Source organism: Bombina bombina, chromosome 5, assembly GCF_027579735.1.
Source record: "Bombina bombina isolate aBomBom1 chromosome 5, aBomBom1.pri, whole genome shotgun sequence".
NCBI lineage: Eukaryota > Metazoa > Chordata > Amphibia > Anura > Bombinatoridae > Bombina > Bombina bombina.
This window is the reverse complement of record NC_069503.1, coordinates 281673747-281700286: the sequence shown is the minus strand read 5'-3', so window position 1 is coordinate 281700286 and position 26540 is coordinate 281673747.

Here is a 26540-nt window from a genome sequence, read left to right as displayed (position 1 = left end):
ATACAATGTAATAATTGGAATGTATTTTTTATATAATTTGTACTTACATATCAAGTTACACAAGTGTACTACACCCACCTATAGAACAATACCCATTTGATACGACGATGTATCGACAAACTGACTTATATTTTAGCTTGTATGTGGTGAATTAATAATAAGAAACATTACTAGATAAATGAAACTAAGGACATGTTTAACAAAAACATATTTGTTAAAGACTGTTATAAGTTTGGACCTAACATTCAGTTGATTGGTGATCCACAAGTGTCAAATATTAAATGTGTAAAAAGTGTTATATATATATAAATAATTTTTAATATTGTATATGTTATAATATAATAAAAGTGTTACCATAACTTATATTGTGAAGAAACCCGTGTTAAAGTGAAAATTGAGTGCTGATGGGGTGAATGTGAATGTGGTTTGATGTTGTCAAAAAGAAAAAGAAAAAGTGAAGGTGGCGGGGGGAAAAAGTTATCAAAATATATTCCACCAGCTTAGTCTAAATGTTCCTATTGAGCTAAATTAGGCTCAATGCTCGCTTTTCTGAGCCTAACGCAGCCCCTCAGACAACTCTAAATACCAGCGTTGTCTTAAGGGTGTGCTGGAAAAAAAAGCAGCGTTAGCTACGCGGGTCTTTATATATGAAAATGTCAGGTTCCTAACCAGTTCCCCACCAGAGATAATCAACCTGAAAGTGAGGGAAATGTTAAAAAATTGCACTTTCTCACCCCCTATAATAAAAAAATGATAGAGGTCTCAAGCCTGAAATCTTCTGCATGCACACTTTATTTACCTAGGTACTGCAAAAAAAAAATAGGACTCAAACCCACTCTCAGTCAAATACCTTGAAACATGCAAGTGAATGTGTTTTGAATAGAAATATGTTCTTCATTTAAAAAAAAAATATTTGTTTGTTTTTTAATTTTTTAATAAATATTTCTGTATATACCTGTATATACAATGTATATATATATTTATATAGATATATAGGTATAGATATACATTTTACAAAACATATTAAAATGTATATATTTACAAATAGAAAGAACATTTGAAGTATTCTTAATACACCTGATTAAGTGCAGCTGATCTAGTGCGGTGTCAGGCTTAACTCTCAAACAATAACTAATATTTTTTTTGTGAGCCCCATAGAAGTCTAGGAGGAGAAGAAGTGGTTCCGATATTCAAATTCCTGAAGTTAGAGTGCCTGAGTCTTTGCTCACGTACAATTTTTTTACTTTTAACTTGTAATACCAGAAATAATGTGGCCTTCCTACGTTTTAAAATTTGAGCACAGTAAGAGTACAAGTGTAAAAATAATTAGTGTGCCATTTTTTTTAAATTTTTGCTATTCTTACATATCATATTAATCCATAGTCAAATGAAAAAATATATGCTAAGTAATAAAAATAAATATCCTACAATGCCATCTAGAAATATACGGCTAGATTTAGAGTTTTGTCGGTAAAGACCCGCGTAGCTAACGCTGCTTTTTTTTCCAGCACACCCTTAAGACAACGCTGGTATTTAGAGTTGTCTGAGGGGCTGCGTTAGGCTCAGAAAAGCGAGCATTGAGCCTAATTTAGCTCCACTTCAAACCTCAATACCAGCGTTGCTTACGGTAGCGCTAAGATGGAAAAACGTGCTCGTGCACGATATCCCCATAGGAAACAATGGGGCAGTTTGGGCTGAAAAAAAAAACCTAACACCTGCAAAAAAGCAGCGTTCAGCTCCTAATGCAGCTCCATTGTTTCCTATCGGGAAACATTCTCTAAGTCTGCACCTAACACCCTAACATGAACCCCAAGTCTAAACACCCCTAACCTTACACTTATTAAACTCTAATCTGCCGTCCCCGCTATCGCTGACACCTACTGTATAATATTAACCCCTAATCTGCCGCTCCATACACCGCCGCAACCTACATTATCCCTATGAACCCCTAATCTGCTGCCCCTAACATCACCGACCCCTATATTATATTTATTAACCCCTAATCTGTCCCCCTAACGTCCCCGCCACCTTACCTACACTTATTAACCCCTCGCCGCCACTATAATAAATGTATTAATCCCTAAACCGCCACACTCCCACCTCGCAAACACTAGAATAAATAGTATTAACCCCTAATCTGCCCTCCCTAACATCGCCGCCACCTACCTACAATTATTAACCTCTAATCTCTCACCCGCACTGTCGCCGCTACTATAATAAAATTATTAACCCCTAAACCTAACTCTAACCCTAACCCTAACACCCTCCTAACATAAATATAATTTAAATTAAACTAAATAATATTCCTATAATTAACTAAAATAATCCTATTTAAAACTAAATACTTACCTAAAAAATAAACCCTAATATAGCTACAATATAGCTAATAGTAACATTGTAGCTATTTTAGGATTTATATTTATTTTACAGGTAACTTTGTATTTATTTTAACCAGGTACAATAGCTATTAAATAGTTTATAACTATTTAATAGCTACCTAGTTAAAATAAGAACAAAATTACCTGTAAAATAAATCCTAACCTAAGTTACAAATACACCTAACGCTACACTATCATTAAATTAATTAAATAAATTACCTACAATTAGCTGACTTAAAATACAATAAAATAAACTATTCTATAATACAAAAAAAAAACACTAAATTACAAAAAATACAAGGGTTGGCTCCTTTGAAGATGGCTCTGCTCCGCTCTGGATAGATGAAGATGAAGATTGAAGACGCTGCCTGGATGAACATTTCTACCGGATGGAGGACCTCTTCTTGCCCCGCTTGGATGAAGACCTCTGCCGGATGAAGGACCTCCTCTGCGCACCTTGGATGAAGAATTCAGCTCGGCTGGGTGAAGACGACTCAAGGTATTATGATCTTCAGGGGGTTAGCGATAGGATTTTTAATGGGGGTTTGGGTTAGAGTAGGGGTATGTGGGTGGTGGGTTGTAATGTTGGGGGGGTATTGTATTTTTATTTTCAGGTAAAAGAACCGATTACTTTGGGGCAATGCCCCGCAAAAAGCCCTTTTAAGGGCTGGTAAAAGAGCTGATTACTTTGGTAGTTTATAATAGGGTAGGGCATTTTTTTATTTTGGGGGGATTTTTTATTTTATTTAGGGGTTTAGATTAGGTGTAATTAGTTTAAACATCTTGTAATTCTTTTTTATTTTTTGTAATTTAGTGTTTGTTTTTTTTGTATTATAGAATAGTTTATTTTATTGTATTTTAAGTTAGCTAATTGTAGGTAATTTATTTAATTATAGTGTAGTGTTAGGTGTATTTGTAACTTAGGTTAGGATTTATTTTACAGGTAATTTTGTACTTATTTTAACTAGGTAGATATTAAATAGTTATTAACAATTTAATATCTATTGTACCTATTTAAAATAAATACAAAGTTGCCTGTAAAATAAATATAAATCCTAAAATAGCTACAATGTAATTATTAATTATATTGTAGCTATCTTATGGTTTATTTTATAGGTAAGTATTTATTTTTAAAAAGGATTATTTTATTTAATTTTAGGAATTTTATTTCGTTTAATTTAAATTATATTTATGTTAGGGGGTGTTAGGGTTAGGGTTAGAGTTAGGTTTAGGGGTTAATAATTTTATTATAGTAGCGGCGACGGTGCGGGCGGGAGATTAGGGGTTAATAATTGTAGGTAGGTGGCGGCGATGTTAGGGAGGGCAGATTAAGGGTTAATACTATTTATTCTAGTGTTTGCGAGGCGGGAGTGCGGCGGTTTAGGGGTTAATACATTTATTATAGTGGCGGCGAGGTCAGGTCGGCAGATTAGGGGTTAATAATTGTAGTTAGGTAGCGGAGACGTTGGAGGGGGCAGATTAGGGGTTAATAAATATAATATAGGGGTCGGCGATGTTAGGGGCAGCAGATTAGGGGTTCATAGCTATAATGTAGGTGGCGGCAGTGTCCGGTTGGCAGATAAGGGGTTAAAAATTTTTATTAGAGTGGCGGCGATGTGGGGGGGGCCTCGGTTTAGGGGTACATAGGTAGTTTATGGGTATTAGTGTACTTTGTAGCACAGTAGTTAAGAGCTTTATATTCACACGTTAGCCCATAAAGCTCTTAACTACTGAGTTTTTTTGGCGGTAGTTGTCTTGTCGGTAGAGGGTCTACCGCTCACTTCTTCCAAGACTACAAATACCAGCGTTAGGCAGATCCCATAGAAAAGATAGGATATGCAATTGGCGTAAGGGGATCTGTGGTAGCTTGGAGTCACGGTGAGGAAGTGAGCGTTAGACCCTTTCCTGCCTGACTCTAAATACCAGCGGACAGCCAAAAGCAGCGTAGAGGACCCCTTAATGCTGTTTTTGACGGCTAAAGCAGAACTCTAAATCTAGCCGATAGAAAATTCTGATGACAAATTCTGTCACATTAACTACTGGATCTCAATTTATGATTAAACATTTTTATATTCATGTTTATACTATTATTTTTTAAGTTACATGTAGTCTTGGTATTCTTGTAGGTTATTAGAAGCTGAGCAATGCATATTAGAAATTGAAGATAGACAGCCTGACTGTGGTGTAGAATTAGAACAGTTAAAAGATTAAGATACAGTAAATCCTTCCCAGCTAAGATAGATGATTTGGAAAATGGTTCCAGAAGACATAATCTCCTAGTAACTGGTCTTCCTCAGTTTGCTTCATATAATAATCTTATTGACTTTGCAACAGTTCAACTCCCTTATATGTTAGGACTATCTTAAGAGACAAGTAAGCTTACAGTATTAAGAGCACATAGATTAGACCCAATGAAGAATAGTCTAGATCGGTCCTCTATTTATATGCCTGTAATTATAAAATACTTAAAATAGCAAGATAAAATGTGTCTACTTTGAAAAATAACTTTTAAAGTAAACTATTGTGAATTATTTGGGGGGGGGGTAGGAAAAAATACAATATATAGACAATAAAATATATACAGAAATAAAAATAAAATATATACAGATTATACAAAAGCCACCACAGTCTAAAAAATATTTAGTCCAATTCCTTCCAGTTCAAGCAACTAGAATTTTTGGAGTGAGAAATGGATCTAAAAATCTACAACATTCAGAGGTTCTCATTTCTGCATAATATAATATATACAGATTATACAAAAGCCACCACAGTCTAAAAAATATTTAGTCCAATTCTTTCCAGTTCAAGCAACTAGAATTTTTGGAGTAAGAAATGGATCTAGAAATCTACAACATTCAGAGGTTCTCATTTTTGCACATTTTTGTTTTCATATTTAACTTCGGACTAATTATTCAGTTGGGGTAAGAATAGATCCAAATTGCATCTAAAAATGTAAATATAATTGTTTTTGGCAATGTGTTAAGATAAAAAAAGTTTATTTCTAGTGGATAGACAATAGTTTGCTCATAAAACTAGATTAATACAATTGACTATTTTTATAGGACAGACACATTATAATTAATTCTTATTATTTTCGGACATCAAAAAAGCACGAAATGAAATAACATATTTATTGAATAGCTTGATACAGATTTAAAAATGAGAGAGGTATGAAACATGTCTTCTAAAATGAAAAACTTGTATTCAAAGACCAATATTACATCCTTTCTGAAATTCATAGGAAATTGTGAGGGTTAAAGGACCTGTAAATTCCAAATTAAACTTAGTTAATAACATATCATTCAGTTACTACTTAAATATAGGGCCAGATTACAGGTGGTAAGGTGGTAGCAAAGATCGTGAAAACCAATTTCGCAACCGCAATAACTTGCACACAAGTTGAAAAAAACCGAGTTTGCACAAAGAGTTTAAAAAAATGTGCCCCAAATACAAACAATTGTTTAAATAAAGTGTTAGACTCAGATATACACTAAATGATAAAAAATAAATATTCATAAAAATAATTTATAGAGGACTTTCGATGGGCGGCGAACCAAGATGGCCACAAATATGTGAGGCTCTGAACATAGACTCTCCTTTTTATATATTTTATGTGGTCTAATCTACAGCCATCCATATAATCCTTAACAGAACAGCTGTTCGGAAACTGAATTATTATCCGTATATCTGGTACAGATATAGTAGCCTGTGAAGAGTGTCCTAGTGAAATAACAAAGTTATAAAAGTCAATCCGTGTCCATCCAAGTTAGTGATCAAATAGTGATCAAATGATAATAGTGTCCAAAATAATGTGAATTTTGATGATTGGGATGAAAAAATGAAAAAAGTAGAAAATGGTGGTACAAAAAATGTGTAGCACTAAAACGTGAAAATTGTGAAAAAAAATTTGTATAAACAATTGGAAGGAATAAAAAATAAAGACAAGTGAAAAAAGTTTATCCAACAAACTCTTTAGTGATGATGGTGTGCTCCAAATAAGAAAAAGTTGATGATGCTAAAAAATAGTATAAAAACAAAAATTAAAATAAAAATAAAAAAATCAAGCACCTGTGGAAAAAGAAAAAAACAATAATGTAGAATATATCAACTGTTAGGTTCATATATAGGTAATATGCTTACTCAAATCTGTCGACGCGTTTCGGCCTTAATCTGCTGGCCTTTATCAAGACTAGTTACTTGGATAAGCATATCAGAATATATAGGGTAAAAAATTATGTGTTTGGGCGCCAAAATACTAGGCAACGCCCACTTCCGGTTAGTGGCATTATGGGTATGGGCAAATCCATTAGCCAATGTGTAATCTGGTCAATTATTGCTTAGCTGATACTTATTGTTAATAAACAGAAATATGTACTTGTATAAGGCGATAGAGGCTGTTTATTTTTAAAAATGCTAAATGTAGTTACTGCTAACCTGTCTGTTACTTCACCGGAATATCACTTCCGGGTTCTTATCTACTAAGTGTTTTACTGTTTTATCCGTGAGCGCATCTATGCATAACACAGAGTAATGACTTCCTGTTTCGATATCGTCAAAATACTTCCGGTTCATACTTTGACCTCCTGTCATGTATTGTATAGTTCGTGACCTAATTCTAACTGATAGTTTATCATTGTTTTTAAGTTACGGCTATTCCCGCTATCTGAATTTTGAGGCGATTCCGTTAATGACCCCTGTATTTTAAACAGCGGAAACTCACTTCCGGTCCTTCGTTTATTACTTATTTCTTGAAACTCCTAATGTGTAAATCGCAACTCTGATATTAAATTACATAAGCACTTATGTTTCTTTCCATTTTTATATATACATATGCAATAGATCTGTGAGTAACTGTCTCACATCACATGTAGTTATATAAAAGTATATGAACAAAAAATCTTTTAAATAGAGGTGATTCCATTATAGATAATGCTATCTATATAGAGGTAAGTAATGATGAGACGCCTTCAATATGTTACTTGCAGGTTTCCCTGAACTGGGATTCACATATCTGAAAGGGTATATTGAATGCAATAAGAAAGACAATGGAAAACAAATCCGTAGAGAAAAAGATAATATGAGATGTGACTGATGTTAGATCTACCTATGCTAATAATGACTTATCCTATGTGATGCAGTTGTGCGCATGTGAGAACTGGAATTTAAGATTCACAAACACTACATCTTTCTATACAGCATATGAAATGGCTCTCTAAGAATGGAATAACAATATTATAACACTTTACAAATCTCTTTCTATACAACATATGAAATGGCTCTCAATATGGCATAACAATATTAATACAACATAATTACAATTTATATTACAAATCTCCAGTTGGAGGTCTTACTATTATAGGATTCTCACAGTGCCTAAATATACGGAAAGTAGTATTAGGTGAACAAGCCAAACATATGGATTTCATCTTATATAAGTTGATGAAGGGAATGGAAAATGCAAGGAAGTTGGGTAAACATAGATTCCTTGGATTCAAAGACATAGTGGTGGTGTGTTATACAAACAGAGTGTTTGCAACAAGGCTCTTCCTACTCTATTCTAAAATTCATACTGTAATTCGTTTTAAAACTAATAGTAAAAGACTGGCTCGTAAAGAACTGATGTTAAAGAACTAATTTTAAAAGACGGATCTTAAAAGGTATACTGACTTAAAAAATGTATACTGACTTGAAAAATGCATAAAATCCAATATATATTTGAAAACCAAAATGTATTTAAAAACCACAATATATTTAAAAATCCATCCAGACAAAATCAGGGGGGTCTAATAAACAGAGATTCATTGGTAGAAGTGTATTGTACAAAATATAAATAAAACTATAACAGTGTGTCTGCATCATGGTTCTTCCTACTAGAGCTAGAACTTAATTCTAAAATTGATTTAGAAATTATTTTAAAAGCTGGTCTTGAGGGTATAATGTCTGAATGATGTATACAATTTCATTTATACAATTTAAAAATATGAGAGAGGTCTTCTTTATTGTTTAGGCCCTTAGGATATAGACAATTCAAGGAGAAAATCCATTTGGATTCATGTAGGAGTAATTTCTGTTCATGATTTCCTCCTCTAAAATTTTTACTAACTCTTTCTATTCCACAAACTTTCATATCTTTAAGATTTCCTCCATGTGTTGTGGTGAAGTGTTTATACAGTACAGTATCTGTGATTTTTCTTTCTATGCACAGTATGTGCTCTCTCATTCTGTCTTTTAATTGTCTGGAAGTTTGTCCTACATATTGTAACGTGCATGGACATTCTATAAAGTATATAATAATCTGGTCACAACATCTTATTAGACTATTGATTGTGAATTTTTCTTTACTATATTGGGATGAGAAGGAATCCGTTTTCCAACCATTCTTAAACGCCTTGCAGTTCGGGCAAGGGAAGAAACCTTTTTATCTTTTGTGTGAGGAGAGTATCCAAATACTTTATATAAACCTACATTTCTTACAGGTGCAGTCACCGAGCTACTAATTGAATTATTTTTACTTGTTTCTTGTCCATGCAGGAGTTCGATAAATTTCACAGCCAAACCAACTCACACTCAGTTAGGCCGGGACTCTCTCTCGTAGCTGGTCTTGACTACTGGGGGTATCTAAGCCCTTTCTTGATACTGGGGAAACTTGTTACATTCCATGTGAAATATTGTCCCGCAAGGCACCAGCAAACCTAAAAATGGACTCGGAATTGTGCAGGATAAGGTGATCATACCCATTTTGAACTATGGTTGTTGTTTTAAACTGTTATTGTTTTATGTCCCACTTAACTATTCTCGATGGACTAGATAAAGTAAAGAGAGACATGGACTGTATTGTCGCTGTTTATTTTCAATCCTCCTGTTCCAGAGGGCTGCTGGAATAGGATCTACACCTGATATCAAATGTTTTCTTTTTAGCAACCGGTTTACCGCACAGCCTAATAATCCCTTAACTTGAGAACGCTTATATGACATTTTTTGACAGACCTAAGATTCCCAATGTTTATTTAGTATCTCTCTGCTCATGCAGTGCATTTCAGCTCGTAGCTGTGAACTGCCTTACATAATACTTAAAACAATACCTAATTTTACTAATCTTTGAACATATGATAATATTTAATATTTGTGTTTTTTTCTTTTTCTTATTTCTGCTCATTAATGTTAGAGACCACATTGCTTTTGTAAATAAACATGGAACTTTGTATTTCAGCAGGTATTATATTTTAACAGCTGACTAGTTGACCACTCTAAAGATTGTTTTTGCCAGACATATCTTTGGAGACTATAATATCTCAGCAAAGTTGCTGTCTAATACATCCCCACACTCAGGATTCTGTTCTGTGTTTGTAGTCATATATATATATTGTTAATTTAAGTAACCTGTATCTCAAACATGTTTTTTCTTGGTGGACTGGTAGGCAAATAAATATCTTGGGTTCACCCTGCTTTGCCTTTGCTCATTTATTTTGTTTTGTCAGGCAATGGGGTATTCCTTACTAATAGCACTCTGCTTAGAATAGTATTCTATCAATTAACAACATGATCCTTGCAAATATTACTTTTACCGGATGTATCTCTGTGCAGTACAAAATCTCTGCAAATCACTACTTAATACTTATCCACATATAGCATCCTGCTATGATTTATAGCCACATATGTCTTCTTTTTAATTAGCCTCATACATCATCAATGCACTTTAGGAATCCATTGTGAAAATGCAAACATTTCTCAAAATGGCATATATATGAGGGTCATATTTATGATTGTGCGAGCGGACATGATCCGATATAGCGGATCATGTCTGCTGCACATCGATAAATGCTGACAGCATATGCTCTGCATTTATTATTGCACCAGCAGTTCTTGTGAACTGCTGGTGCAATACCGCCCCCTGCAGATTTGCAGCCAATCAGCCACTATCAGGGGGTGTCAATCAACCTGATCGTATTAAATCGAGTTGATTTCTGCCAATTTCTGTCCAAGGCCTTAGAGCAGGCAGACAGGTTATGGAGCAACGGTCTTTAGACCGCTGCTTCATAACTTCTGTTTCCAGAGAGCCTGAAGGGTCGCCGGAAACACGGGGCATCAAGCTCCACATAGAGCTTGATAAATATGCCCCTAATTCTCCTCTGTTTTGTCTTGGTCGATTCAGTTGTTCATTCAGCTACTAAACTAATGTTTATTGGAAGGAGATTGCCTAACAGTATATTTTCAAAGGTAACAAGATGACCCTCCCTACTATTGTTTCTCTCAGACACAACTTGACAGGTACATTATTTCAGCAAATTATTATCTAACACCCACCCACTTACAGGTAACTGACTTGAAATTGCAACCAGGCCTATTTTGCTGTGCTGAGTAACTTGTCCATCTACACATTTTCATATCTAGATGAGAATGATCTAACTGCGATTTTGTCCTATTAAGACAGCTGCTCACGTACTTCCAGACCTATTTGAGGCTTGTTTTGTTTTGTTTCGTTTATATGTTTAATTTAGTTTAGTTAAAAAATTAGAGAGTTCGGGCAACAGACAGTGAGAAAGCCTTGGTAAATATGTGTAATATTCAAATCAGCCAATAGGATTTCAGTAGCTCTCATCCTATTGGCTGATTTGAATTTAAAAAATCAGGACACCATTTTGAAAAGGCTCCCTTGCATTGAAGATTCAGTATATGGTGGTGACCGTATGAAGAGGATGCTCTGTGCCGAATGACTTCAGGATGGACCTACTCAGCGACGCCGGGATGATGATAGAAGATGCCACCTGGATGACGATAGAAGACGCCGCCTGGATGGATGAAGACTTCGCCGCCTGGATGAAGACTTCACCGCCTGAATGTCCGGACTTCAGAAACTGTAAGTGGATCGTTGGTGGTTAGTGTAAAGTTTTTTTAAACTTTTTTTGGTGGGGTTTTTTTTTTTAGATTAGGGTTTGGGCGTTCTTAAAAGAGCTTAATGCCTTTTTAAGGGCAAGAAAAAGAGCTGAATGCCCTTTTAAGGTCAATGCCCATACAAATGCCCTTTTCAGGGCAATGGGTAGCTTAGGTTTTTGTTACAGTTAGTTTTTTTATTTTGGGAGGTTGGTTGGGTGGTGGGTTTTACTGTTGTGGCAGGTCTTTGTATTTTTTTCAGGTAAAAGAGCTGATTTCTTTAGAGCAATGCCCTATAAAAGGTAATTTTAAGGGATATTGGTAGTTTATTGTAGAGGGCTTTTTTTTATAGGGCTATTAGACTAGGTGTAATTGTTATTATTTTGGATAATTTTGTTTGTTATTTTTTCTAATTTAGTGTTTGTTATTTTTTGTAATTTATTATTTTTTTATTTATGGTTAATTTAGTATTTTTTATTATTTGTAATTGTAGATTTAATTTTTTTAGTAGTGTTAGGTTTTTTTTTATGTGTATTTAGATTATTGAATTAATAGTTTTTTTAATTTTAGTATCATAGTAATGTTATTTAATTTATATTTTAAATTAGGTTTTATAATTACCCAGGTATATTTTTATTTATTTTAAGATAGGGATCCTTGTAATTTTAATTTTAATTTTAAATTAAAGTTAGGGGGTTGTTAGGTTTAGGGGTTAATTGTTTAAATTTAGTTTTTTGCAATGTGGGTGGGCTGTTGGTTAGGATTAATAGGTTTATTTAGTGGCAGTGATGTGGAGGCCAGAGGTTTAGGGGTTAACTTTATTTAGTTGGTGACAAAGTCGGGAGTGGCAGAATAGGGGTTAATATCTTTATTATAGTGTGGGCAAAGTTGGGGTGCAGGGGAATAGAGGTTAATAACTTTATGATAGTGGCTGCAATGTCAGGGAGCAGCGGAATTCAGGGTTAATAACTTTTATTAGCGGCGGCGATGTTGGGAGTGGAAGTTTAGGGGTTAATAACTTTATTTAGGTGTTGGCAATGTTGGGGACTTCAGATTAGGGGTGTTTAGACTTGGGGTTTATGTTAGGGTCTTAGGTTTAAATGTAACTATTTTTCCTCATAGACATCAATGGGGTTCCGTTACAGAATTTTTCATTCCACCATCGCAGGTGTTAGTTTTTTTTCTAACACTCTCTCCCCATTGATGTCTATGGGGAAAGCGTGCTTGAGCACATTCAAAGCAGAGCTTGGATTTTGTGTGGTATGGAGCTCATCGCCACCACATTGCATGCACAAGGCAGCTTTTCAAAACTTGTAATGGCAGCGTTATGGAGGTGAAATAACGCAACTTTTGTTCCATATCTCACTCCAATACCAGCACTGCTTAAGTCAGCGGTGAGCTGGTCATACGTGCTCGTGCACGATTTCCCCATAGGGATCAACGGGGAGAGCCGGCTGAAAAAAGGTCTAACACCTGCAATAAAGCAGCGTAAAGCTCCGTAACGCAGCCCCATTGATTCTATGGGCAAACACATTTAATCTCTACACCTAACACCCTAACATGAACCCTGAGTCTAAACACCCCTAATCTTACACTTATTAACCCCTAATCTGCCGCCCCCGACATTGCCGGCACCTGCAATTATACTTATTAACCCCTAATCTGCGCGCTCCGGACATCGCCGTTACCTACATTATACTTATGAACCCCTAATCTGCTGCCCCCAACATCGCTGACACCTATATTATATTTATTAACCCCTAATCTGCCGCCCCAATTTCGCCACCATATAATAAACATTATTAACCCCTAAATCGCAGCACTCCCGCCTCGCAAACACTAGTTAAATATCAGTAACCCCTAATCTGCAGTCCCTAACATCGCCGCCACCTACCTACATTTATTAACCCCTAATCTGCACCCCCCCAACGTCGCCCGCCACTATAATAAACATATTAACCCCTAAACCGCCGGACTACCGCCTCGCAAATACTAGTTAAATATTATTAACCCCTAATCTGCTGTCCCTAACCTCACCGCCACCTACCTACATTTATTAACCCCTAATCTGCCGCCCCCAACGTCGCCTGCCACTATACTAACTGTATAAACACTAAACCTAAGTCTAATCCTAAACCCCCTAACTTAAATATAATTACAATAAATCTAAATTAAAAAATAATATTATTACCTCAATTTTCCTATTTAAAACTAAATACCTATAAAATAAACCCTAAGCCTAACTTACAATATAACTAATAGTTACATTGTAGCTATCTTAGGGTTTATTTTTATTTTTTTATTACGAGTTTTACAAACCTGGCGTTAAAAGGCAAGAACTGAGCGTAGAGCAAAATTTTGCTCCATATCTCACTCCAGTACCAGCACTGCTTAAGTCAGCGGTGAGCTGGTCGTACGTGCTTGTGCACGATTTCCCCATAGGAATCAACAGAGAGAGGGCGGCAGAAAAAAAGTCTAATACCTGCAAAAATAGCAGCGTAAAGCTCCGTAATGCAGCCCCATTGATTCCTATGGGGAAACACATTTAATGTCTACACCTAACACCCTAACATGAACCCCGAGTCTAAACACCCCTAATCTTACACTTATTAACCCCTAATCTGCCGCACCCGACATCGCTGACACCTGCATTATACTTATGAACCACTAATCTGCCACTCTGGACATCGCCACCACCTACATTATACTTATGAGCCCCTAATCTGTCGTCCCTAACATCGCCACCACCTACCTACATTTATTAACCCCTAATCTGCTGCTCCCAATGTCGCCGCCACTATAATACACATATTAACCCCTAAACCGCCACACTCCCACCTCGCAAACACTAGTTAAATAATATTAACACCTAATCTGCCGTCCCTAACATCACAGCCACCTACCTACATTTATTAACCCCTAATCTGCTGCCCCCAACTTTGCTGCCATAATACTAAATGTATTAACCTCTAAACCTAATTCTAACCCTAACCCTAACACCCCCTAACTTAAATATAATTACAATAAATCTAAATAAAAATTAATATTATTACCTAAATTATTCATATTTAAAACTAAATACCTATAAAATAAACCGCTAGCCTAAATTATTCCTATTTAAAACTAAATACCTATAAAATAAACCCTAAGCTAGCTACAATAAAACTAATAGTTACATTGTTGCTATCTTAGGCTTTATTTTTATTTTACAGGCAAGTTTGCATTTATTTTAACTAGGTAGAATAGTTATTAAATAGTTATTAACTATTTAATAACTACCTAGCTAAAATAAATACAAAAGTACCTATAAAATAAAACCTAACCTAAGTTACAATAACACCTAAGCTTACACTACACTATAATTAAATAAATGAACTAAATTAACATCAATTAAATAAATTAAATTAAATTAGCTTAAGTACAAAAAACAAACAAACACTAAATTACAGAAAATAATAAACAAATTTACAAGATATTTAAACTAATTACACCTAATCTAATAGCCCTATCAAAATAAAACAAAGCCCCCCCCCCAAAAAAAAAAAACCCTAGCCTAAAACTAAACTATCAATAGCCCTTAAAAGGGTCTTTTGCGGGGCATTGCCCCAAAGTAATCAGCTCTATTACCTGTAAAAAATAATACAAACAACCCCCCAACAGTTAAACTGATTGGAACAGCCAATAGAATGCAAGCTCAATCCTATTGGCTGATTGGATCAGCCAATAGGATTGAACTTCAATCTTATTGGCTGATTGCATCAGCCAATAGAATTTTTTCTACCTTAATTCCGATTGGCTGATAGAATTCTAAGAATCTAAGGGACGCCATCTTTGATGACGTCACTTAAAGGAACCGTCATTCAGTAAGAAGCCGTCTTTTGAAGAGGATGCTCCGCGCCTGATGTCTTGAAGATGGACCCGCTCCGCGTTGGATGGATGAAGATGGATGATGCCATCTGAAAGAAGACTTCTGCCCGTCTGGAGGACCACTTTGCCCGGCTTGGATGAAGACTTCTCCCGGCTTCGTTGAGGACTTTGGCCCGGTTGGATGAAGACTTCTGCTGATGTCCGGTCTTCATAACAGTAAGTCGATCTTCAGGGGGTTAGTGTTAGGTTTTTTTTAAGGGTGTAATTGGGTGGGTTTTATTTTTTAGATTAGGGTTTATGCCGCAAAAGAGCTAACTGCCCTTTTAAGGACAATGCCCATCCAAATGCCCTTTTCAGGGCAAAGGGGAGCTTAGGTTTTTTTTTAGATAGTATTTTATTTGGGGAGATGGTTGTGTGGGTGGTGGGTTTTACTGTTGGGGGGGTTGTTTGTATTTTTTTTTTACAGGTAAAAGAACTTATTACTTTGGGGAAATGCCCACAAAAGGCCTTTTAAGGGCTATTGATAGTTTAGTTTAGTTCTGGGGGAGTCTTTTAGTTCATCACCGAGGAGGGAATCTTTCTTAATTATACGCCAGTGTTTTTTTAAAATTTGTTTTATAAACCTTTGATCTTCACTGTAGTTAGTTATAAAAGATGGCCCTTTCTGTCTGTCCCATTTCTTGTTTTTTAATTCTGAATTTGTTTTTTTTGGTTTTAATAAATCTGATCTATTGGTACTACTAGAATAAATGTTTGCTTCTTTTATTATGTCCATGTTATAGCCCCTATCTCTTTGTTTTCCAGAATTTCTGATTAATTTAAACAGTCACTGAATTGTGTACAGTTTTTTTCTAATTCGTAGAAATTGTCCCTTTGAGATATTTTACACCCATTTGTCTAGTTGGCAACTATCCCAGTGTACATAATTATTTGCATCAGCTTGTTTAAAAAGTTTCTATTATTTCATTATTTGTAATTTTCAAATTGACATCTAGAAAGCTGATTACCTCCCTGCTTTGTTCATGAGTGAAGCTCAGACCCCAATTATTCTTATTGACATCTTTAAGGAATACAGGTATACCCCGCTTATACAGCGGGTTAGGGGACCGGAGCCCCGCTGTAAAGTGAAAACCGCCTTAAAGTGAAACAAGGCAGTTTTAGCTTTCTTTTCAGTGTCTAAAAACTTGAAAACATGTTTGAAATAACATATATTAGGGGTGCAATACTGCTACGTTTAGTTTAACACTAGCACAGCACAGTATTACATTAGTTTTCAATAAATACTGTACCTGTAAAATAGTGACAATTACTGTAGTAAAATTTGCCAGACTATAGCAGAGACACAGACTGCACTGTAATGCTGTAAAACGAGTGAACTTAGCATAAAAAAATATTGCCAGTCACTTTTCCTCGCAATCTCAAGATGATTACAGCACTGTTTCAAAATCCTTGGAGGTTGAACTTCAGCTCCACAAAGCGCTGTATTAGCGAATCGCTGTAAAGTGAAGCGTGGTAAAGTGAGGTATACCTGTAGTTCCAAAAGTTTCACTACTACTGAAACAAGTACACTGAGCAAACGTCATGTTGGAGACTACTACATAAACGTGTGACTACTGAAACAAGTACACTGAGCAACGTCATGTTGGAGACTACTACATAAACGAGTGTGCACGTATGATTTTGTGTTTGCTAACAAAAATTTTTTACACAGCATATACATGAATGCTTTAAAATAATTTGATTACATTTGTAGAGATTTCTTTTGAGTGTGTGAAAAATGTTCCAAACATATTCAACAAATACGTTTATGTAATCGACATACTAATCTTGAATGTATTTTTTACACTTACATTTTCAAATATAGGACAAAGAAGTAACCTCTATGTAAATACATAGTCCATTACAGTGGATGAATATGTTTAAAGGGACAGTGTACTAGAATAATTGCACACATCATACTATAATCCTTTAGTACTATTACATTGAATTGGACTATTTTAAATTGTTAAACATTATCATAGGGTTATGAATCCCTAAATATATTTTATTCAAATTGCAAGATATAAAAATATATATACACTATAGCTGCTTTAAAACTAACTGCAAACACATAAAGGATGTACACTACAGAGTTACCATAAGTTGTTGTAATTAAAAATGTCTCATTATTATAAACATAAACAAATAAATACACAGATTAATTATAATTTGGAACATTTATTTAAATAATTGTAGTACTGTCCATATTTTAATAATAAACAAGAAATAAGGTTACACAACAGTCCAAATTAAGTGTTGATAGTTCCATCACCACCAAAACCAAGGCAAAAATGCTGTGTCCATTCAGTTCTGAAATATGCCATACTTTCTCCCTTAGGTCATACAGTTAACATCAACTAGGATTCTGCTAGAATCAGTGAATGTAAGGATATCTCAAGATATTCAAATTCAGGCAATGTCTAATATCAACTAGGATGACAACTGCCTACGCAGTGGAAAAGGTCAATTTACCTGATTGAGGATAAACTGTACATAATATACTGATTTATAATTGTGAGGCTGATCTTCTGCGGAAAGATTAAGAGAGAGAAAATATCCTTAAGGGATATCAACAGGGCAAGGAAGGCAGAGGTAGTTTGAACCTCGAGAGAAACTCTTATCCAATATCATTAAACATAGAGGGAATACGGAGTTTAATGGGGTCACATTGATTACCAAGTTTAGAACACCATATACTGAAGTAACTAAAAATTCTTCGTTAACATTTTCCCTTATTGGTTGCAGATGATGGGCTAACTGGACTAGTTGAGGATGGTCTGAGATGCTCCTCCAGGAGATGTGTCACCTTGGGAGGTTTTTTAGCTCCATTTCACTAGAATAGTGTTAAACCCTCATACAGTTTCTTGGCTATCATGTGAAGGGACGTATAAATGTGGTCACAAGAAAATGCAGACCTTGTGAATTTGTTAGGGTAACTAAACATTTCACCTCATTTTCACGGGCCGAAACTTTTGACATTAGACATTGGCTGAATTGTTTGTCTACTTTTGTCATTTATCTTATAAGCTTTTATCAATGTAAGCTACAGTAACATAGGGTTGTCACGATACAGACGTAAATTCCTGCATTAGGGAACATTTATTGACTATCACTATTGGCCAGTCCTCAACCTATTTGGTTCAGCACTCTTACTAACATCCATCATAGCAGTCCTAAGTACTTTCACTTGGAATATCATGAGAGGGTGTTTAAACCCTAAAAGAGGGGGAGGGACCCTATGTCAAATACAAGCTAAGAAGAGAGATTTACTGATCTGTCACTTAAGAACCAGGGGTCATGAGGGTCTGAATTCAAGATATGAACTTATAAATTACTGGGAATAAGGGTCTGATGTCTATGTCCTAAATAATAATATGTCGAATCTCCATTATAATACAACAATAGCATTGTCTAATACCTATTCTAGTATATACATTATGTTTATTGAGTTATCAATTGATACATTGTGTACATTTATGTATTGATGTATATCTTTTTGAAGTGTATTAGTTTAACTATTGTCATGTGCATTTGTCCTGCATCAACTAAGGAAACCACTGATGACTGCTGCTAATTACAAATGTTTAACCATTAATTTTGAGCCTAAGCCAGAGGCATGTAATTTTTCCCCCCCAATGGAGTGATTTTATATCTGTTTAAAGGGTGTGTGAGACATAACCAATTATGGCTATGATTATGGCTCCTAGCCAAAAGCGTAAGCCAGACAGTGCTGTGCATGTTTGTTCTGCTCTGTGCAGTGTGTATCCTCCATGCTGTAGGAGAATGCCGAAGATGCAACAGACAAGTGAAGTGTAATACAGAGGTCTGGTGGCTTTTTTCTCCTGTAAATCTACTGGATTTATAAGTATAGAAAGCATAGCTCCAGGGTTTAGAGCGTTACTCACTACATATGCACTGGACTGCTTCTTGGTTATTTTCACTGACCTTTACCTCGGTGATCTTTATTGTGTTTGCTATTTATCCCCACTATGGACAGACCCTTCTGATCTTTGTTGAAATATCTGAAAATATTCCCAATAATGTGCAATATCTATAGCCAATAAGGTTAGATAAATTACATTTTGTTTTGTAGCTATTCTTAATTCTCACTTATACTAGACTTAAAGGACCAGTAAACACAGTAGATTTGCATAATTAACAACTGCATGATAACAAGACAATGCCATAGAACTTAGTCTGAACTTCACATGAGTGGTAGATTTTTTTCTAATAAATTTCTAAGTTATGTATATTTCTCCACTCCCCTCTGTACCCATGTGACTGCCATTCAGCCAATCACAAATTCATATACGTATATGCTGTGAATTCTTGCACATGCTCAGTAGAGCTGGTGACTCAAAAAGTGTAAATATAAAAGATTGTGCATATTTTTTTTTTTATGAAAGCAAATGGGAAAGTTGTTTAAAATTACATGCGTATCTGAATCCTGAAAGTTTAATTTAACCTGAGTGTCCCTTTAATGAGTTAGAATATAGAAGAATTAGCCAGTTGGTATAGTTAGATAATCTCACATATGTTAGCAAATACACATAAGAGTTATCAGAAAATAATTGGTTAGTGATAAATCTCTGAAGTTAATGAAGGAATACATTTATGATCCTCAAAATTATAGTTATGGATAAAGTTTTTATTTGAATCCTGATTTATAAACACTTGAATAACAGTTTATGTGTAATTAGAGAACTAACACTATAATGATAATGTAGAACTGAAAGATATAGTTTTAGTAAGAGTCATTAGGCCTAGATTTGGAGTTTTGTCGGTAACGACCCCTTTTGAGAGTCCACATAAAGAACAGCGTTAGGCTCCAAAAAAGGAGCGTAGAGCATTTTTAACGCAGCTTCAACTCTCAATACCAGAGTTGCTTACCAAGCGGCCAGCCTCAAAAAAGTGCTCGTGCATGATTCCCCCATAGAAAACAATGGGGCTGTTTGAGCTGAAAAAAAACCTAACACCTGCAAAAAAGCCGCGTTCAGCTCTTAACGCAGCCCCATTGTTTGCTATGCTGAAACACATCCTAAGTCTGCACCTAACACCCTAACATGTACCCCGAGTCTAAACACCCCTAACCTTCACACTTATTAACCCCTAATCTGCCGCCCCGCTATCGCTGACCCACCTGCATTTTATTTTTAACCCTAATCTGCCGATCCGTAAACCGCCGCTACTTACATTATCCTTATGTACCCCTAATTCTGCTGCCCCTAACACCGCCGACCCACTATATTATATTTATTAACCCCTAATCTGCCCCCCACAACGTCGCCTCCACCTGCCTACACTTATTAACTCCTAATCTGCCGAGCGGACCTGAGCGCTACTATAATAAAGTTATTAACCCCTAATCCGCCTCACTAACCCTATAATAAATAGTATTAACCTCTAATCTGCCCTCCCTAACATCGCCGACACCTAACTTCAATTATTAACCCCTAATCTGCCGACTGGAGCTCACCGCTATTCTAATAAATGGATTAACCCCTAAAGCTAAGCCTAACCCTAACACTAACGCCCCCCTAAATTAAATATAATTTTAATCTAACGAAATTAATTAACTCTTATTAAATAAATTATTCCTATTTATAGCGGGGGTTGGCGATCCATCATCCGGTGGCTGAAGAGGTCCAGAAGAGGCTCCAAAGTCTTCATCCTATCCGGGAAGAAAAGGCGATCCGGACCGGCAACCATCTTGATCCAAGCGGCATCTTCTATCTTCATCCGATGATGACCGGCTCCATCCTGAAGACCTCCACCGCGGACCCATCTTCTTCCGGCGACGTCCAACTGAAGAATGACGGTTCCTTTAAGGGACGTCATCCAAGATGGCGTCCCTCGAATTCCGATTGGCTGATAGGATTCTATCAGCCAATCGGAATTAAGGTAGGAATATTCTGATTGGCTGATGGAATCAGCCAATCAGAATCTAGTTCAATCTGATTGGCTGATCCAATCAGCCAATCAGATTGAGCTCGCATTCTATTGGCTGATCGGAACAGCCAATAGAATGCAAGCTCAATCTGATTGGCTGATTGGATCAGCCAATCGGATTGAACTTGATTCTGATTGGCTGATTCCATCAGCCAATCAGAATATTCCTACCTTAATTCCGATTGGCTGATAGAATCCTATCAGCCAATTGGAATTCGAGGGACGCCATCTTGGATGACGTCCGTTAAAGGAACCGTCATTCTTCAGTTGGACGTCGCTGGAAGAAGATGGGTCCGCGGTGGAGGTCTTCAGGATGGAGCCGGTCGTCATCGGATGAAGATAGAAGATGCCGCTTGGATCAAGATGGTTGCCGGTCCAGATCGCCTCTTCTTCCCGGATAGGATGAAGACTTTGGAGCCTCTTCTGGACCTATTCAGCCACCGGATGATGGATCGCCAACCCCCGCTTGGGTTGGATGAAGATTTTGGAGCCAGGACGGATCGGTGATACCTGGTGAGGTGAAGACAAGGTAGGATGATCTTCAGGGGCTTAGTGTTAGGTTTATTTAAGGGGGGTTTGGGTTAGATTAGGGGTGGGTGGTGGGTTGTAATGTTGGGGGGGGTATTGTATGTTTTTTTTACAGGCAAAAGAGCTGAACTTCTTGGGGCATGCCCCGCAAAGGGCCCTTTTCAGGACTGGTAAGGTAAAAGAGCTTTTAACTTTAGTAATTTAGAATAGGGTAGGGCATTTTTTATTTTGGGGGGCTTTGTTGTTTTATTAGGGGGCTTAGAGTAGGTATAATTAGTTTAAAATTGTTGTAATATTTTTCTTATGTTTGTAGATATGTTTTTATTTTTTGTAACTTAGTTCTTTTTTATTTTTTGTACTTTAGTTAGTTTATTTCATTGTAGTTATTTGTAGATATTGTATTTAATTAATGTATTGATAGTGTAGTGTTAGGTTTAATTGTAGGTAATTGTAGGTATTTTATTTAATTAATTTAATGATAGTATAGTGTTAGGTTTAATTGTAACTTAGGTTAGGATTTATTTTACAGGTAATTTTGTAATTATTTTAACTAGGTAACTATTAAATAGTTCTTAACTTTTTAATAGCTATTGTACCTGGTTAAAATAATTACAAAGTTGCCTGTAAAATAAATATTAATCCTAAAATAGCTACAATGTAATTATAATTTATATTGTAGCTATATTAGGATTTATTTTACAGGTAAGTTAGACTTAGCTTTAGGGGTTAATCCATTTATTAGAATAGCGGTGAGCTCCGGTTGGCAGATTAGGGGTTAATAATTTAAGTTAGGTGTCGTCGATGTTAGGGAGGGCAGATTAGGGGTTAATACTATTTATTATAGGGTTAGTGAGGCGGATTAGGGGTTAATAACTTTATAATAGTAGCAGTGCGGTCCGCTCGGCAGATTAGGGGTTAATAAGTGTAGGCAGGTGGAGGCGACGTTGAGGGGGGCAGATTAGGGGTTAATAAATATAATATAGGGGTCGGCGGTGTTAGGGCAGCAGATTAGGGGTACATAAGGATAATGTAAGTAGCGGCGGTTTACGGAGCGGCAGATTAGGGGTTAATAATAATATGCAGGGGTCAGCGATAACAGGGGCGGCAGAATAGGGGTTAATAAGTGTAAGGTTAGGGGTGTTTAGACTTGGGGTACATGTTAGAGTGTTAGGTGCAGACGTAGAAAGTGTTTCCACATAGCAAACAATGGGGCTGCGTTAGGAGCTGAACGCGGCTTTTTTGCAGGTGTTAGTTTTTTTTTCAGCTCAAACAGCCCCATTGTTTTCTATGGGGGAATCGTGCACGAGCACGTTTTTGAGGCTGGCCGCTTGCGTAAGCAACTCTGGTATCGAGAGTTGAAGCTGCGTTAAAAATGCTCTACGCTCCTTTTTTGGAGCCTAACGCAGCCTTTATGTGGACTCTCAATACCAGAGTTATTTTTATGGTGCGGCCAGAAAAAAGCCGGCGTTAGCTACGCGGGTCCTTACCGACAAAACTCTAAATCTAGGCCTAAGATAGCTACAATATAATTAATAGTTACATTGTATCTAGCTTAGGGTTTATTTTTATTTTACAGGCAACTTTGTATTTATTTTAACTAGGTACAATAGTTATTAAATAGGTATTAACTTTTTAATAACTACCTAGCTAAAATAAATACAAAAGTACCTGTAAAATAAATCCTAACCTAAATTACAATTACACCTAATACTACACTATCATTAAATTAATTACCTAAATTACCTACTACAATTAACTACAATTAAATAAAATAAACTAAAGTCCAACCCCCCCCCCACTAAATTACAGAAAAAAATAAAATTACAAGAATTTTAAACTAATTACACCTAATCTAATCCCTCTAATAAAAAAGCCCCCCAAAATAAAAAAAATCCCTACCCTATACTAAATTACAAATAGCCCTTAAAAGGGCCTTTTGCAGGGCATTGCCCCAAAGTAATCAGCTCTTTTACCTGTAAAAAAAAATACAATACCCCCCCCAACATTAAAACCCACCACCCACACACCCAACCCTTCTCTAAAACCCACCCAATCCCCCCTGAATAAAACATAACACTAACCCCTTGAAGATCACCCTACCGTGAGACGTCTTCAAACAGCCGGGCACAAGTGGTCCTCCAGAGGGGCAGAAGTCTTTATCCAATCCCGGCAGAAGAGGACCTCCAGATGGCCACAAGTCTTCATCCATGTGGCATATTCTATCTTCATCCATCCGGAGCGGGTCCATATTGAAGCCAGCCGACGTGGAGCATCCATCCAGACCGACAACTACACGACGAATGACGGTTCCTTTAAATGACGTCATCCAAGATGGCATCCCTTGAATTCCGATTGGCTGATAGGATTCTATCAGCCAATTGGAATTAAGGTAGGAAAAATCCTATTGACTGATGCAATCAGCCAACAGGATTGAAGTTCAATCCTATTGGCTGATCCAATCAGCCAATAGGATTGAGCTCGCATTCTATTGGCTGTTCCAATCAGCCTATAGAATGCAAGCTCAATCCTATTGGCTGATTGGATCAGCCATCAGGATTTTTCCTACCTTAATTCCGATTGGCTGATAGAATCCTATCAGCCAATCGGAATTCAAGGGACGCCATCTTGGATGACGTCATTTAAAGGAACCGTCATTCGTCGTGTAGTCGTCCGTCTGGATGGATGCTCCGCGTCGGTTGGCTTCAAGATTGACCCGCTCCGCTCCTGATGGATGAAGATAGAAGATGCCGCCTGGATGAAGACTTCTGGCTGTCTGGAGGTCCTCTTCTGCCCGGATCGGATGAAGAATTCTGCCCCTCTGGAGGACCACTTGTGCCCGGCTGGGTGAAGATGTCTCACGATAGGGTGATCTTCAAGGGGTTAGTGTTAGGTTTTATTAAGGGGGGATTGGGTGGGTTTTAGAGTTGGGTTGGGTGTGTGGGTGGTGGGTTTTAATGTTGGTGGGGGGTATTGTATTTTTTTTTACAGGTAATAGAGCTGATTACTTTGGGGCAATGCCCCGCAAAAGGCCCTTTTAAGGGCTATTTGTAATTTAGAAACATAGAAACATAGATATTGACGGCAGATAAGAGCCATAGGCCCAGCAAGTCTGCCCGATATTACTTAACAGTATAAATTTATTTAGTTTGTAGGATAGCCTTATGCTTGTCCCATGCATAATTTAGCATAGGGTAGGGGTTTTTTTTATTTTGGGGGGCTTTTTTATTTTATTAGGGGGCTTAGATTAGGTGTAATTAGTTTAAAATTCTTGTAATTATTTTATTTTTTTCTGTAATTTTTTTTCGTACTTTATTTTATTTTATTTAATTGTAGTTAATTTATTTTAATTTAGGTAATTAATTTAATGATAGTGTAGTGTTAGGTGTAATTGTAATTTAGGTTAGGATTTATTTTACAGGTACTTTTGTATTTATTTTAACTAGGTAGTTATTAAATAGTTAATAACTATTTAATAACTATTGTGCCTAGTTAAAATAAATACAAAGTTGCCTGTAAAATAAAAATAAATCCTAAGATAGCTACAATGTAACTACTAGTTATATTGCAGCTATCTTAGGGTTTATTTTATAGGTAAGTATTTAGTTTTAAATAGGAATAATTTTTTTAATTGTAGCAATTATATTTTGTTTTATTTAAATTATATTTAAGTTAGGGGGGTTAGACTTAGGGTTAGATTTAGGTTTAGGGGTTAATAACTTTATTATAGTGGCGGCGACATTGGGGCGGCAGATAGGGGTTAATAATGTAGTTAGTTTGTGGCGACATTAGGGGCGGCAGATTAGGGGTTAATAAATATAATGTAGGTGTTTGGCAATGTTGGGGGCGGCAGATTAGGGGTTCATAATTATAATGTAGGTGGCGGGCAGTTTCCGGTGCAGCAGATTAGGGGTTAATAGTATAAAGTTGGTGTCGGCGATGTCGGGGCGGCAGATTAGAGGTAATAAGTTTAATATTAGGGGTGTTTAGACTTGGGGTTCATGTTAGGGTGTTAGGTGTAGACATAAAATGTGTTTCCCCATAGAGATTAATGAAGCCTGCGTTAGAAGCTGAACGCTGCTTTTTTTGCAGGTGTTAGGTTTTTTTTTCAGCCCGAATCTAGCCCCATTGATTCTATGGGGGAAATCATGCACGAGCACGTTTAGCCAGCTTACCCGCTACCCGTAAGCAGCGCTGGTATGGTGAGATGTGGAGCTAAATTCTGCTCTACGCTCACCTTTTTGCGGCTAAGGCCGGGTTTAAAAAAAACCCCTGTAATGCCAGCTTTACTTTAGGTGAGCAATGAGCATATACTAATCGTTAGCAATGCACCCCTGTTACAGCAAAACTTGTAATCTCCGTGATACTCTTATATTTGGAGTTGATTATACTACCACTATTTCAGTTAGATGTTAAACAAGGTAAAAAGTTATTATCCAGTTGAGTGCCTTAAAGATAAAGGCACCCACCTCTATAAGGGATTGATACACTACCTTTTATGTTTTGATAATTTATATAGATCTATATACTCCTATATAAAGATGATAGCTATACTATAAATTATTATATGCTATCACCCTCAAGCCCATGGCCCTACTTTAAATATGTTGTTGTTTGTATCCTTGATGTCTTTCTGATTAACCCTTTATTCATGAAGACAAAAAGGAATTATATGTGTGAATAGTTCCGGTGCTTAAGGAATGTTTTATACGGTTACAATAAAGTTTCACGTTTTAATGTGTTTTTTCTCTACTTACTCCACAATTTATATATTGTTTGTAATGGATGTATAACCTGTGATAGTTTAATCATAGATGATACATTCACTCATAGACCATTCTGGTAAAAGATATAAAATTAAATACCCATTGAAATGTGAATCTAAGTATGTAATATACATGATAAAATGCC